A 7,125-nucleotide genomic window follows, 5' to 3' on the forward strand; every position below is an offset into this window, starting at 1 on the left:
AGCATAACAGGATTAAAAAAACTTATTAAAAAAACTATAAAAAATAACTAAAAAGTGATTATATAATTGAAAAACTAATTATATAACTTAAAAACAAATTATATAGCTTTGAAAAAAACTACATAGCATAACAGGATTAACGAATTGAAAACTTCTTCTTCTTCTTCTAGGTTGGTGCCTTGAGGGGCAGAGGGCCTCACCTCAAGGCGAGGCACGCCTTTTGCGCCTCAAGGCGTGCTTTTAACAGCACTGATATATACCAAAAACTAGGTTTTCCTTAACCCAAGCTTTGGTATTGCTTGCTGATCGGATTTAGTTAAAATATTCTATAGGTGCCTGTCTTGTTTCCTTGCCGTATGCATGATGTTCTGGCGGTTTGTTGTTAGAATTTCATTTCTATTATGTTGTGTGAAGTTCAAATATTTGGTGATATAATGAAATTCCTTTATTGCAGTTTGTTTTCAAAAGGGAGCGGCACTGGTGGGGTAGAAGCAGTGAAAGATGAAACTCAAGTGGATGCTTCGCCTTCTACCAAGATGGGAACTAATGAAGTGGTTAGAACAGTTGGGACAAGTGAGACAATTACAGGAGCCTTGTCAAGTGCTGGTCACACTCTAGGAGGGCCTGATTTAGATATTGACTTACAACCTCCCCATGTAGCATTTGAGACAAATGTGAAACTTGTTGAGCTCGTTCTTGATTGCCTTCATGTAAGTGAAGTCTTCTATCGATCCATGTGTGCATTGCCATTTTTTTAAAAACTTTTTTGCCTTCTGTTGGGAAAATTTTCAATCTAGTTTGTGTCTGGAGAACATTTGAATAACATTATGAGTTGAGCTGCAAAAACTGTTGGGAACAGATATAAATCACTAACTTATCATCTTACTCTTCAGCAGTTTTAGCCAACAATAGGATGTCTATGCAAGAAAAATTAACTTGCTCATACATCAAAGTAAACATGTACAACAGAAAAGAAAACTAACAAAAGAGTCCTGTCAAACTCCTCAACAAAGGCAAGAAACTCACTGCTTCAATAAACAAATTCTCATGACCACCACCATGTTCAAACCAGTCAGATCAGGCATGCTCACTTAGTCTATACAGAAAAGATAAAACTAGAGGAGACTTTCTGAAAAAAGAAAATATCAATTTATTACATGACAGCCATTCAATAAATATGTCAAACTCTCACAAATTTCTTGACTGAGTGATTTGGGGTTAAAACATTAGATGGCCACGCCTCTAGTTTGAGTCTCAAATAGGAACCCATGTAGTTATTTTAAATTTTGTTCAAAAAAGTTGAAAATTTGATAGTTATAGTTTCTGAAAATGAGTTGAGAAGAGCTCCTTATATTTACCTGAATTGCCATCCTAGTGAACTATTGCTACATATGGAATTATCTTTATATGGACCAACCATTGATCTCTCTCCTTTAATAATTTGCATATGGCTGTGATAGCAGCCATTTTCTGGTTGTTTAGCGAAGGAGGAATGAAGAGGGCCGGGGGGGACATGAAATTTTATGTTGTCCTACATCTGAGGGACCATTTTCAGATGATAAATCTGAGTATTGTGGCAAACAGAAAAAGCGGCATTGCAGAACCCAACAAAAGATTACAGATGATAATCTTACAAGTTTTAAAAAACTGCTCAGATTATGGTTTGATAAACCCTTATCTGGAAGTCATATGCAAGAGCAGCGACGGTGGTGAGGAAGCGAAACCCTCATTCTTTTAATGTTTTTTAAAATATGTAACGAAAAAACATTGTTCATTGAAGATGAAGAAGAAGAAGAAAAAAGAGATCCTCACGAAAGGGGGGGCAGGGGTCGTCGGCGGTGAAGAGGCGACAGTGGCAGCGACGGTGACAGGCGCAATGACGGTGGCAGGAGAAGAGGTATGGGCGTCCGAGAGAGGAGCGGGTGAGGGAAAGAGAGGAGAGAAAGGGTAGGGGTTTTCTTTTTTTCCAAGGTTTAAGTATTAATGGTGTATCCAACGGCTTACAACTTTACGTTCTGCAAAACAACTTATTTAGCATCTACCCATTACTCTTTCTATCCATATATACGTATAGGAGAATGAATATGTGCTAAACCCCATGCTAAATGGGGTTTTCGGGCTTCTTTGGTGCTTTTTATGTGGTCCCGGCTCTATAATTGTGTTGGGCATGACCAATTTATTAAGAATCTACCCCTAGATCATGTGTTTTGGATGAAAAAAATAATGTTTGAAACCTCAAAAATTTACAAAGATTTTGGACCTTTGTTTTTTTGAACTTTATAAAAATCCAATAATGTATTGAAATCAAATACTTCAAGAGTTATCCCTCTAAAATCAATTACATAGATCACATATGTACGTTAGAATTTAAAAATAAAATAAAAAAGCTCCAAAAAACCATTTAGCATTATCACCAAATGGGTGCAAGGGAGATTGCAGTATCGAAAGGCTCGATATTTATTTTTTGCGGGACGATTGATGCTAATTCGTCATGTTTTGGCCAGATTACAAGATTTTCATATGAGCATATTCATTATATCAGTAGAACGGACGATTAACCGTTTGCTTTCACACTTTTTTTTGTGTAGGAATGCGTCGCACAAAAAGTACTTGCTTGTTTCTTGGCAGCAGATCGTTCTCCCGAGGCAGCGAGGCAGCTTGAAGATTCTGTCTCTAAGAAAGAGGAGCATCGTTTTAGTCTTGAAGTGTGCCTGGGTCGCTTTTGCATCTCCATCTCCTTGGGCTACGTTTGTTAGGCAAAAATATGGTAGTCTACCTGACTCTCTTCTTTTGACGCCTAGTTCAGTGTGTCATTCGTCCCTCTAGTTGGAGTGGCAAAAGACACTTCGCTCCTTCAGTGACAGGGATCTTAGGTCAGGCCATAGCCGCCCATGGCTTTACTTGGCCATGGTGAGCGGAGATAGGTTCTCCATTAAGCAAGTTTATCATTCCTTGTTGCCATCCGAGATGGTCTGGTTTTCCACTGATTGTATATAGGGTAAGGAGCTTGCTCCAAGGGCAAAAGCTTTGGCGTGGCTAGTGGTTCTGGATCATGTTCAAACCTAGATTAATGTCAGAAAATGGGGGCTTCAATTTCTCAGCATGTGTGTTTTTTGCGAGAAGGCAGTAGAGGACACAACTCACCTATTTTGGTTTTGCCCGAAAGTTCTAGACTTATTTTTTCAAACTTGGGGTGCACCGTCTGTTCAAACTCGTTTGAGTTCTGTTATTCGGGACCTCTTGCTTGGTCCTATGATTTTTACGAAAAAAATGAAGATTATTGTGGCGGGTATGGTTGTTTTCAGCATGGTGGGTGATCTGGACTGAAAGAAACAATATCTTTTTCAGGAGCATCAAATTCGATTTTGGAAGGCTACATCAGCGGGTTATGTCTGGTGTGTATCTGGCTCTTAAATTACATAATAGAGACGGGGGGTTGGATCTACTTGTATTTTGAACTGTGCACAGTCACCATCTAGATGGTGGCTGTCTTACTCTTATGTTCCTCTCTCATCCAATATTTTGTTGGATGTATTTTGGTAATGTTGAATGATGAATGTTCTCTCTCTCTCTATATATATATATATATATAAAAGATTTTATAATATAAATAAAGGCATAATAATAATTTTTTTAATGAGGATCGGAGACGAGGTGCCACAAAGGCAAGAGTCACGGGTTTAGATTTTAACCTCCATTCCTGATCCAAATAGAGTGAGGCAGGACGGTCCCGCAATCCATTGTCATCCGTACCCTCAACTCAAACATTTTCGTGTAAAGCCTCTATTTGTTGTGCCATGCGAATGCACCCCTCAGGTAAGGTTAAACAAGACATTGCATTTAATGGTATAATAATAAAAGGTTAATGCTTGCCACATGGTTTAAAAACTCACCGAGTTAACCTAATGACTCGGTTGACTCAGTTATCTACTGGGTCATCTAAATGAGTGACTGAAAATGAATAAAACTCGGTCGAGTCACCGGAGTTTTAGTCATACATACATATTATATAGAATATTATATATATATGTAACATATAATGCACATTATATACAACATATTCGTAACATACTATAAAATATACATATATTTATATATTTTATATAAAATATAAAGTTAACATAATCTGACCGACTCACTGGGTTGACCCGACAGAGTCACGAGTCAATCAAGGATGTGCCTAACGACGAATCACTGGGTTTTAAAATTAACTATGATTTGCGACAATCCATTGTATTTATGATGGACTTAACAACTTTTTATTTTGTGTTACATATGATCCACATGTTTTTAAGTAGAAACAGTCTTTTGGATCGTAGGGATGCGAACAGAATGGTTTTGAATCTTTCAGATGCAAAAATTGATGGCTAGTGTACTTTTTTTACTGATTCAAAAAAAAAAAAAAACATGATCAAAAGTTTTATTCCCTTTAAATCAACCATGTTGAACACATCTGCAAGGTTAAGTTGAGCCAAAACACCTTGCATCCTGAGATTCGAGCTAACTATAGCAAGGCGAGGAATAAGCCCTCAGAGTTTTAGGACAGCGATCGGGAGTACATCAGGCAGAGCGAGCGCGACTAGGTCTATGATCCTGGGGTGGTTTCTTCGAGTAAAAATAAATAAATAAATAAATAAATAAATATATCCAATAGTAAATGATATAAAGAACAAAAGTCTAGTGTCATGACTGCTTAGATCATTAATAAGTGAACAATATCATGCAGAGCTACCGTAAATGACTGGTCAGCCCAGCACCTTTTCAAGTTTGATCAGGTGTTTGCACGGGTTATTTACAAAAAAAAAAACACATCTTACTTTTCTTGATCATTCAAAATAATACCTACTTATGATACAAATATCACGAGATTTATGAAATTACCTAAAAGTTAAAAATGACAATTTCTCATGATATATTCAAAATATTACTAGTTTCTCAGCAAAACATAAATATCATGATTTAAACACAATAATTATGTTTTAATGGATATTTATCGTGAAAAAATGATGTGGTTTTTATTTTTAAGTATTTTTATTTTATATTTTCTTATAAAAATAACTTTTACATTTTAAATTTAATTTTTTTGCCAAGATTTTGCTGAAAAATATGAGATTTAAAACAAAATCAAAATCTTGAGTTTTTGACTGCTGAAAAAATGTGTTTTTAAACTTTTGTCACTATATATGCTTATGATGTTATGGATGTTCTTCATATGTAAACGGATTCCATCATGACACATAACATGATCCATCTTTGATGCAAATCCATTCCCACATTCCCAAAAATCTATGATTTATTCTACCTTAATCTATGATCTATAGAAAACCCAAGGACATTATACAAAAACAATCAATAATTCATTCATCCATCCCCAAAAAATAACTTTCTACAATGAATATTTATAGGAAAACTAGAAAACCTTAATCTAATATGGATCCAAAATGAACCTAATCACTAACTATAATCCAAATATAAAAAAGTTCTGATTCATAAATAGATCCTAGACCCGGATGCATTACGACTCTATCCTGTGTCAACCTTACATTCAATCCTAACCGTCCAACCAACAATTATGATCAGTCAGATGATGGGATCTTTTTTGCCTTCAGATCTACTATATTATATTTTGTGCTCAAGCAACCATTGACTACAAGGCAATATAACTTGGTGATGGTCGTAGAGGCATAAATTTAAATTAGGGTGTGCACAAGTAGGGGTGTTAATAAGTCGGGTTAGACTCGCACCCAACCCATACCAAACCCTATAAAGTCGAGCCAGGATCAGGTGTCACACTTTGAAGTATGCCACTGCACTTGATGCCTATCTTTTGCTGACAGTCTGTCAGTTGTGAAGCCCAAAAGCAGATGGAGGGCAGCCAGGTGCAGAGGCACACTAAAAAGTGTGCCATGTGATGTCACCTGATCATGACTCTACAAAGTCGGGGTTTGGTAACAAAGAAGAAGGTTTGATTAGAATCTTGGTTGGATCTTAGAGATCCGATTAGTATATAGAGCTGGGTATAATTTATGAAATTTCATATTGAACCCACATCGTACACAAGTTTCAGTAAAGATCCATGGTTTTTCAATGTAAAAAAAGATAAAAAGTATTATTTTAGTGATTCATATAATCCTTATAGGACTTGGTGTGGTTTTTCTTATAGTGTGAATCCAAGTTCAAACCCATCTAGGTACAAACTAGATTAAACCTGTTGACACCCTTAAGCACAAACACACTAAAAAAAAAAAGTATGCTAACAATATGTTTGAAAAAAAAATCCAACAAACCTCTTAATATTCTAACTAAAATCAGCCGCTCATTATTTATGAAGTCATGCATCATGCTAATTGAAAAAAAAAACACAAAAAACCCTAAAACACTAATTAAATATTTATGCTATTAAAGAAAAAAACTATATTAAAATCCTAAGCCCTAACCGACATCATATATTATGCTAATTGAAGGAGAAAACCAAAACAAAACAAAAGCCCTAAAATGGATTTAAAAACCAAAAACCCGATCCGATAATTATCGAGTCGACCTCAACTCAAAATAGTCGCTTAACATCTATTGTTCATATTTGGATTGTCAGCCCTACTTATGACTTTGAACAAGCTCTTTATAGACTAAAACGCAAGCAACTCTCAGTTTTCCAACCCCTATCAGTTTCTTGTTTCTGCAATTTAGCTGCTATATTTTACCTATATTTTCATTGACATTATGTTCTGATATGATTCTCACAAGGTATTGAGCAAATACAAGAGGTGCACGAGGCAGCTAGTTTAATGATAATTTAAAGATTTTTGTTAGCAAAATCTTTTCACTTTTTTTAAATAAAAATTTGAAGTAAATGAAAATATTATTTTTGAAAAACAATCTTTATAAAAAAAAGTGATAATAAAATAAAAAATTGAAGTAAATGAAAATATTATTTTTGAAAAAACAATCTTTATAAAAAAAATAAGTGATACTATCTTAAAGCTATATATTTAGTTAATCTATTGTGACATTTTTCTTTCGTAATAAGAAATTTTTTCTCTCAATCCAAAAAAAAGAAAATCGCTTGTTTTTCAAGTCTCTCTCTCTAAAGCACAGTTCATAGGAGGTGGGCACACTTTCGGGCCA

Source organism: Nuphar pumila, chromosome 12 (genome assembly GCF_984573655.1).
Source record: "Nuphar pumila chromosome 12, dmNupPumi1.hap1.1, whole genome shotgun sequence".
NCBI classification, from domain to species: domain Eukaryota; kingdom Viridiplantae; phylum Streptophyta; class Magnoliopsida; order Nymphaeales; family Nymphaeaceae; genus Nuphar; species Nuphar pumila.